Source organism: Neodiprion pinetum, chromosome 3 (genome assembly GCF_021155775.2).
Source record: "Neodiprion pinetum isolate iyNeoPine1 chromosome 3, iyNeoPine1.2, whole genome shotgun sequence".
Classification (NCBI taxonomy): domain Eukaryota; kingdom Metazoa; phylum Arthropoda; class Insecta; order Hymenoptera; family Diprionidae; genus Neodiprion; species Neodiprion pinetum.
In genome coordinates this window covers 8,164,556-8,174,213 of record NC_060234.1, presented here as the reverse complement: position 1 = coordinate 8,174,213, position 9,658 = coordinate 8,164,556, and positions in this window count along the sequence as shown.

Genomic DNA, 9,658 nt, shown 5'->3' with positions numbered 1-9,658 from the left:
CCGATCTAGCTGCTCCAGAATCTACTTCAGCTCGCAAAGGCTTTTCTCCTACAATTAAATCAACCATTACTGGTTCTGTGTCTTCGCTAACAAGGCCAAACATGTCAATAAAATCGAGACGTTTCTCGAACATCTCGCTACTTTTCTCGCCTACGTCTAAAAAATTTGTTCCTAATACTGTACTTATGCTAGCTTTGCATGCTTTCCTTATGCGTCCTACTTTTTGACAATTAGAACACGTACAGTCTTTAAATTTACATTTTGCGAAATTGTGTCGTGATTACACTTTTTGACTTTTGTTGTCCCTGATTTCTCGGTTTCTGGTCCACTGCCTGCGTTGATCCCGTGTACTTCAGTATATTGCATCCTCGATACTATAGCTTTAGACAAGATGTCAACGATCATACGTTACATTATCACCTTTCAGCTGAACGCGTCATTATCAATTAAACTTGGCCGCAAATACAGCGATCGGTATTACTGAGGCGACTGAGGCAATCAGAGGCCATGAAGTTCGCGCAGTCAGAACTAGTACTGTACGATTAATCGATCAATCGGCAGCATTGATTAATCGTTGTTTCGATTAATCGATTAATCGAGTTTTTTGATTAATCGACGGTTTCGATGAATCGTTTTTTCGATCAATGGATTAATCGGAGTTGCCTCATTTATAAAAAAACGATTAATCGATTAATCGAAACCGTTTCTTATTCGATTAATCTGGAAAACGATTAATCGAAGCTGCCGAATTAATCGATTAATCGCACAGCATTAGTCAGAATAGCAGCATAGTTCAGACACGGTTCTGAACATTTGTAAAAATGTACGGATAGCTTACGATTAAACTGAATTGAGAATTTAGGTTCCAAGATTAGAAAATTTGATTAAACTCAGCATCCGTTAAACTGAGATCGCTTTGACACTCGCAATTCGGAAACTGCAGCAACGTTTAAAATCGCTTCATTCTGATTTAGAATTAGCTTGATACTGCGTTGGGGTTGGTGAAAACGGTTTAAATAAAAATGAAAGAAGCTCCGGGCTTAAATTGTGTAAAAAGTTCGACAAACTATTTATTTAAAATATTGGGTAAAGGAAGATAGGCGATGGAAAAGGGCTTCTGGAGAAGGTTGTCCAAGGACGAGGGTAGCTGGAAGCATGGTGGATTCTACCAGAAAGGGTGTGTCTTGGGTTGTATAGCTTGCCGTTGGTCCCACGCACTTGGCCCGGAGTTTGGGCCGGGTCATCGACGGACTGCAAAATTTATAACCCTAAGTCCCCGGTGCCTGGTTGCTTCCCAGACCACTTTAGAAGCATAGAGCTCAGGCCCTTGGGCCCGTTATCTGCTGCTCTGTTTATTGTAACTTATTCTATTTATTGCCAAATATTATCCCGAGCAGAAATCCGTCCTGGGATTTTTCCACAGCCGGAGAGGCGCGTGTGACAAGATTTTTTTGGAATCAATATTTTTACAGGATATTATCCTCGTAGGTATATTTCTTACGCAGAGAAAAAGGATTTGCTAAACCAACTAAATATATTTAGTCAAAAGAAATTCATTTGAATTCACCAACGCGTATTTAAATCGAATGTAAAAGAATGTTTATGATAACTTCTATTTAGTTGAGCTTAGTGAATAATTTAGTTGGGGGAGTCAGTTGACTCAGACCGACTAGTGCTTGAAAGAGTATTTTGTTTTGTTTTTTGATAAAGATTATTTGGTCATGTCACGTCTGAAAGGTTATACTTGCATGCCTCATTTTTGAGTTTATTTCTGAGTTAACCTAAGACGAGAGTTTCCTGCGTGTGTATTGTCTCAATACCTGTCAGATCTCTGCAGTGCCGTAACGAGGGTATGAAGCGTCTGTGACAAATAGCTAAATTGCGCCTCCCTGTAACCCAATAATGACCAAAAAAAATAAAAAATTTTAATGCAACAAGTTAAATTTTACTAAATGCGATGTATTAAATACTATTAACTTCATCAAATTGATTTGCCTGTACATATAATAATGTATTTATCAAGTTTTTTGTATGACTGAATAATCCTTAACCTAAATAAGAACAAATTTTTTATTCATATTCATTGACGACAAAGTAAAAGAAACGCTATTCTACGTTCAGAGAGCTCAGAAACATTCTTGTTTATACACGCTCGAAAAGATCGATTTTGCCATTATTATTTTTGAGCTGTTCGAGCTTAAAAAATTTATCTCTTTTGGTGGAAGTTAAAATATTTAAAAAATAGAAACAAATAAACAATATTCGACATATTACGGCTTCGAAATATCGACGATAATTATAAAAATAGTGCTCTTCTGATTTATTTATTGATGTCTATTTATTGAAATACTGAATTCGCAGAAATAATATACTTCATTATTGGAATTCACTACAGAGACAAAAACCTGATAAATTTTGAATGAATAAAAACCGTACATTCTATAATATTTGGAGAAAATTAAGAACATTATTATTTTTTAAATATTTGTTAACAACATATTTTTAACGAATTCACTGATTCGAACGTGGCTTGTGTCATTCGACGCGGTTTCTTAAGTGCAAAGTGATTCGATTTCACAAATCGATCAGTCGTGATATATTAAAATTGTTTGGAAAAAACCTTTTTTTGAAAATATTTGAACAATATTTTTTAAACGCATGAATTGATTTTAATCGGCCATGAAGCATTGGATGCAGTATTTCAAACGCCAAAAGTGATTGGATTTCAAAAATTGACTGGTCAAAAAATTTCACTTATTTTGATTAAATAGTATTGTAAAAATTTTTCAACAGCGATATGTTTCGAACAAATCAAGCGATTTTGACCGGGTTTGCGGCAATCGACGCAGTGTTTTGGGCAATTGAGCGGATCAGATTTTAGAATTGATGTCCAGAGTAGTTAAAAATTTATTCGAAAATAACATTTTTTAACATGTTATTTTTCAGATTTCTCAAAATCTACTTCACCGATTCATTTTAAGTTTGTAGAAAATTTGAATAGAGAAACAAATTCGAATACTGAAAACCAAATCCGAATCAGTCAATTCGTTAAAAAGTTATAAGATATTTACGTATATACATGCACAAACATACATATACTCAGACATCATCTTGGAAATAGTCGGAATATCTTTCTAGAACCTTAACGTCGACATATGATTCGATTTTCGAAAATCTGACGAATAACAATTAATTTCCGAATTTTTGAAAATGTACAATTTTCTTAACCGAGAGTTGAAAATATTTGAATATAAATAAATTTAGATGTTTCATATCTGCCAAGCATCCCACGACGGCCTACATTTCTTTTAAAAAAACGGTTTTTAAACATCGGCTTTTTATAAAATTGTAATAACAATGTTAAATATTATGCAGGGCCAATGGATTTCTTGTGCACCAAATTTAGTGCCAAGCCTTTCAAAGGAGAAAAAGTGTCCAAAAAACTATCATTTGGAGACTGCTGTCCTTATGCAGAAGTATATCGAGAAATTTTATACCAAGTCCTCCTCGTGAATTGAAAGAACTATTTACTAGTGAGCATCCCAAATCCCAGGATTTTTTCAAGTACATTACTTTAGTTATTCAAAGTAGATCTGAATTACATTCACGCTTCATATTAAAAACAGGGCAAGAGCACCGTCCTTTCAATTCCCCAAGACGTAATAAGGTAACAGCTATTTTTTCTACTCCAGTGAATGGAGAAATTCAAGAATCATATGTCACTATTCGAAATAAGAATACTAATCGATCACAAAGTACAAGTTTGATAAAGCCAAACGTAGAGCCCTTTGTTATTCATTATTGCATTCACGCGAAACGAGAGGTTGGCATCATAATTTACTTCGTGTTGATAGAAGGGTAACTACTTATAAACGCGGGAGCAAATCTGCATACATACAATACAGACTATTCGCGAAATTGAATTTGACATATTTTCATTAGGGCGCCGATTTTTCAACAGCAGGTTGTAGATAATTATGTAAAATGGGTCAAGATCGATTAAGATTCTGTATTGATAATTAAAAAACATACATACGTTCAGAAACATATCGAGGTGTAAGAAACTGTTCAGAAAGTGTCGCACAAGATAAATAATAATATAATTGTGTGTATGTGTATGGCTCAAAATTAACAAGAAAAAGTCATCCAGCTTATAAGCGCAATGTTTATAAGTGATAAATTAAAATTCACAACCTTGTGTTCCCCTGGACTAGTGATTGGTAATTTGAAACTTTTCTTTCTAGATTTAAAAAACTGATAGATTTTTCGCGTCAACTGTTCTTTCGTTTAAATTGAAACGCCATATGGTACAATCAATCAAATACGGTAGAACTGGTTTACATCCGCAATATCCTTTTTCAATATTCCCCTTCCCCAATATTATTATGCGATTATTAATGTTCGTACAACTATTTATTTATTTACTTGAACAATAATAATAATTTGTAATAAATTTGACATCAGGGGTGAATTGTATCCAGATGAAATTTTATCCGGTGGAATTTTCTCCAGGGGTGATTTTTTGAGGAGCGATTTTGATCAGCTGGGATTTTGTTCGGGGAGATTTTATCCGCGGAGATTTCGTCACAGAGGGATTTTTACCGGCCACCGTAGAATTTCTATAAATTCGATTTCACGTATAATACTATTTTGGAGGGGAAGTTGCTTCTTCTACCCTTTCCTCTTTTCAATGCGCCTACTTTACAGCGCAATACGTAAAACATGCGCAGACACCGACAAAGTATGTATGGGATGAGTATCTTGATGGAGAGGGTAATCCGCAAATCCTAATTCTTAGAATTCTCAGCCCCGTATCTTTTCTACTGTATTCAGTCAATGCAATATCAGCGACCGATCGGGTTGAAGAAATAGTCGTATGAAGTAAGCGAATCGTGAACTGATGTAACCGGATATTTACTCATTTCAAATAGCTCGATCAATTGAATAATTTTTTCGTCTTAAGTGAGTGCCGGGTGGTATTCAGTCAAGTGACACAATATTCACTTCATCCAACAAATCCTTATTCTCTGGGTAAGCGATTCGTGATTTACTTTACTTACGTCATTGTGGAACTATTCACATTTCTCACTGCGTGACAAGTCTTTGAAATAAATACATCCGAAATTCGTGCTTGTTTTGTTACGGCTCGGGGATTTGGGTAATACAGCGTTTCAATTTTGAACGAAGTTTATTTTTTGTAAGATAGATAAGAGCGATAATTGGACCTCTCACTAATTTCCAATGAATTGATTTCAGTCTGATCACGGACACACGGGGTGGCCAGAGGTAAAATTTCATCAATCAGACAGCGTGAAGACTTATCGTCCGGGTGATCATATAAATGCTCGTACAGAGGTCGATTGCTACTTGTCAGAAGAAATCAAGTTTCCGATATGGAGCGCATATATAAGAACCCTGCATTGCGAAATTCACCGTATGTTGGAGATGACGAATACGAGGCATTGGACGGGCAAGGGCGTCTGCGAGGCTTTATTTATCAGCTGAAGCTATTGATGCTCTTTATGATACGCGGATTACGGACAAATCTCACGTTTCGTTTAGCGACTGAAATGATGGCGGCAGGATATTTCGATGACTTGGTGCTTGAGTGTAAATGTGATGCCGACACCGAGAGTAAGACGGTCTACCGATTTCTTCAGGCCAAACATAGTCAGAATGATTCAAGGGAAACCAATGCTCACGACCTTTTCACAGACAAGGACTTCAACTTAAATAAATATTTGAATTCCTACTGTCAGATAAAACAACATGCCATTTTGAGTCAGGGCGAGTTAAAAGATTTCACTATTTGTACGAACGTAGATCTAGACGCGAAGAAACTCGAGTCCCAAGGGATTAAGCTGATTCTGGATGAACGAAGTGACAAATTTCTGGATCTCGAAACCGCAAATAATGAAAACAGGCGATACAAGTTCGACGGTAAAGGACCATCAATGATATACGAAAAACTAGCATCGGAAGCCTACAATTTAGCTCAGACATTGGTTGAGCACATCCTCAATTCAAAAAAATTAACTACCGACAAGATTGTTCTGAAAAAATATCGTACCGCCGTGAAAAGGGAAATTATTAATGTGAAAGAAAAAAAAATTTCCGATGCTTTTATTGAAGGCAAAAATTTGTCTGACGGGGCAAAAAAATTCCGCGACCAATTTTATTCCCAGGTTTTGGAACAAATGGGACTCCCAGAAAATGACATGCACCCAGAAGATGTATGGATGGAAATGAAAGATAAATCTATTGAATTTTCGCAGAGTTTCGTTTCGGACTTCGAACCTGAGGATTTGGGAAAATTAGCCGCGGAATTCGAAAATTTGTTGGAACATGTCGATGATAACAAAGTAGTCAAAATAGACATGTCGCCGGGGAAAATTTGCGAGAAACACGGACAGAAAGCCTGTGCGCCTAACATTGTACGTAACATCGACACTCTGTTGGAACGCGTCTTGGTTGAAATAAGTACCGACAAGATTCAATTCCAGCCACAGTTTTTGGACGTTAATGTCAAGCCACGTAGAGACATATTGAAACTCAAGCAAGCTCTAAAGTCCAAACTGAGTAATAAATTCGATGATCTTGGTCAATACCAATTCGAAATCGAGAATTTGAACACTGTCAAAGAAGAACAGCTGCGTTTAAAGAACAGGTTTCCCGATAGTAACGTCAACGATAAAGAAATCCGAAGTTTCCTTGACAAGTTAACGGTCGCGGTGAAACAGCCGAACGAATATGAACTGGGCGAAATATTGAAGAAAGAGATAAGTGAGCATTGCAAGCTAGATTTGCTACATGCCGATTTAGTTATCACGTCTTTTGAAAAAGAGATGCGAGATTGGTTTTTAAATAGAAAAGGTTCATTTCTGACAATGAATAGCGGCCGTGAATATCTTGATGCAATTACGGGTAAGATTGGAACTCTCGTAATGTCAGGGTTGAGCTTGGCGTACCCGGAGCAGCTAAGAAATTACGACATGCATTTCAGAGAAGAAAATCAAGAGCTTCGGGATTATTTGACCCGAAGAGATAAGAACAAGATAAATGCAGCTTGTAATTTAGTTGCAACTGAGGAAACGCTGACAGCAGCCATTCAAGTTTACCGAGCTGTCGAGAATTCACCCAGGTTTGGAGGAAAATATGACAATATAATTATTCCTCTGAACGACTTGTTGTTACCCAGCGTCAGAAAACATGTAATCGATGCATTCGGGATGCAGGGTCGGTATGATTTGCTGGTTGTTGTATCTGGACGGTGCAACGACGAGGAGCCTCAGGAATTAAGTAGATTGTATGAAGATTTACAGGAAATGATGATGGATGACCGATATGAAATGAAAAAACTGATTTTTGTTACAAGCATGGAGTTACGTTTCAAAAACTGTGATCAGATTCACTGTAAATTAGGTTTTAATGACCTTACAGACGAGTCACAGAAAAAGCTGTTGAATAAACAGCTCGTTAATTTGCAAGGTCGAGAAGAAAACATGAGTTTCGCAGAATTATTGCGAATTCGCCCAGCAGAGAACATAGATTCGAAGGGTTTCAAAAACTTTGGTTCCGCGATAGACTCGAGAACGTTAGTGAAGCTGATCCATGGTAAAGAGAATATAAGAATAGGCTTTCCCTCGGAAAGTTTGGATAGGATAGAAGATTATTTCATAAATCGTACATTACATCGACGAGTTATCATCAGTGCCGATATTCTGAACTCCAAACAAACTTTCGATATCTATGCTGTCGGCCATGCCGACAAAAATTTCTTACGGGACCTAGAGTTGAGTAGACAAAGAAACTGTTTTCAGCGAATCGAATCCTTGAAATGGCAACCACCCAGATTCGTTAAATTAAACTATGGTAAAGAGGAGGAACAGTTCAAGAAGCTGTGTGACGCACATCCAAAATATAACGTTCACTGGTTCATGGCGGCACAGGGACAATTACTATGGATACGATCAAAAGGTAGTATCGCTACGCTAATTGAGCACAGAGACTTGGGAAATTTTTTTTCTTGCAACTGTCAGTGTTACGTATGTCGCACAGCAACCAGCAATAAGGTGGTTGACGAACTGGCCGCCCAGAATGTGGGGCCCGTAATTATTTCTGATATCGCGGGCACGGGGAAAACGACCATTCTAACTCATTTCGCGAGGATAATACAAGAGACAAATCCTCGGATGTTGGTGATGCACATTAATTTGAACGATTGTACAGATGCGTTGGAGAAGGAAAAAAGGAAACGCAATGTCAAGACAGGTGACCAGGAAATTGCGACCAAATTTCTCGTCAACGATTTATTGAAGCTTGACACTGAATTGGAAAGAGTGGTTCTAAAAAAACTCATCACGGAACGGGGTGGCGTGGCCTTATTGTTCGACGGTTTTGATGAAATAAGTCCCGACTACAAGGAAACGGTAATAGCCGTGCTGCGAGCGCTTAAAGAAGGTAATGCTGTGAAACTGGTCGTTTCCACCAGACCTCATACACAACGGCCGTTAGAAAGGACGCTTGGAACATTTGCTTACGCGATGAGACCGTTTTCTCAAGAAGATCAAATCCATTTCCTAGTCGGGTTTTCGAGAAAATTATGCGGTAATGTTGATGAAACATTGCTGAGAATACGTGCTGAGACGGTGTTGAAGAAATTTGCAAATTCCGTCTTTGATCGGCTCAATAAATTCGCTGGTATTCCACTACACACTCGGATGATTGCTCAAGTATTCTTTTGTAATAAGGACGATATGGTTTCTGTGATTAATCACGGAAATATGGAGCCAGATGTGTCAGATCATATCAAAGTAGCTGATCTCTACCGAATATTTGTTGACAAAAAGTATGAAATATATCGTAAAGAAAAAAAGAAAGAAGTCCTAAGCAATCTTGGTGGGCAGGAGGATGCTGAGGAATTGAAGACAAAATGGCTAAAGGGTTATCGACGATTAGCTATGTACACGTTACTCAAAGAAGAAAATTCCGGGAGGTGGAATTTATCTCTAAAGGAAATAGCCAAAGTAAAGAAACTGAGCGATAAAATTAGTGAAGGTACAGAGCGGACTGGCATTGTGACAAATATAATCAACCAGAGAGCGAATTTCATACATCGTACTTTTATGGAATATTTAATCGCCAGTTATTTGTTCGAAAACCTCGAAAATTTGAAAGAGAACGATTCGACTGAGCGGTTCAGAATGTTTATATTGAATGAAATTCTGGTCAAGTCAAAATATAACGTAATTCGTGCCTTTCTCAATGATCTGTTATCCAAACCGCCAGTGAACTCGACACACGGCGCTCCTTTCTGGACGGTAAACTTGGACGACTTCGTACGTGACCTAAACCGCAGAAATATTTTTCACATCGCTGCGGAGGAAGGTAACTATAAGATAATGAAATTTTTCTTCACTCGAATTGCAAAGAATTTTCGAGATCCGCAAAATTTGATTAACATTAAGTCCAAGCGTTACGGGAGAACTCTGATGCATATAGTGACTTCGAAAAAGCAGCTTGAAAAATGTCAGAGTTCGTCAGGTGAAGACAACTTGGCAGTTCTGGAATGGTTGCTGGACCAAAGAGCTAACGTTAATGCTACCGATGAAAACGGAAATACTCCAATGCACACAGCTGTCAAAAGTGGGCATTTGAT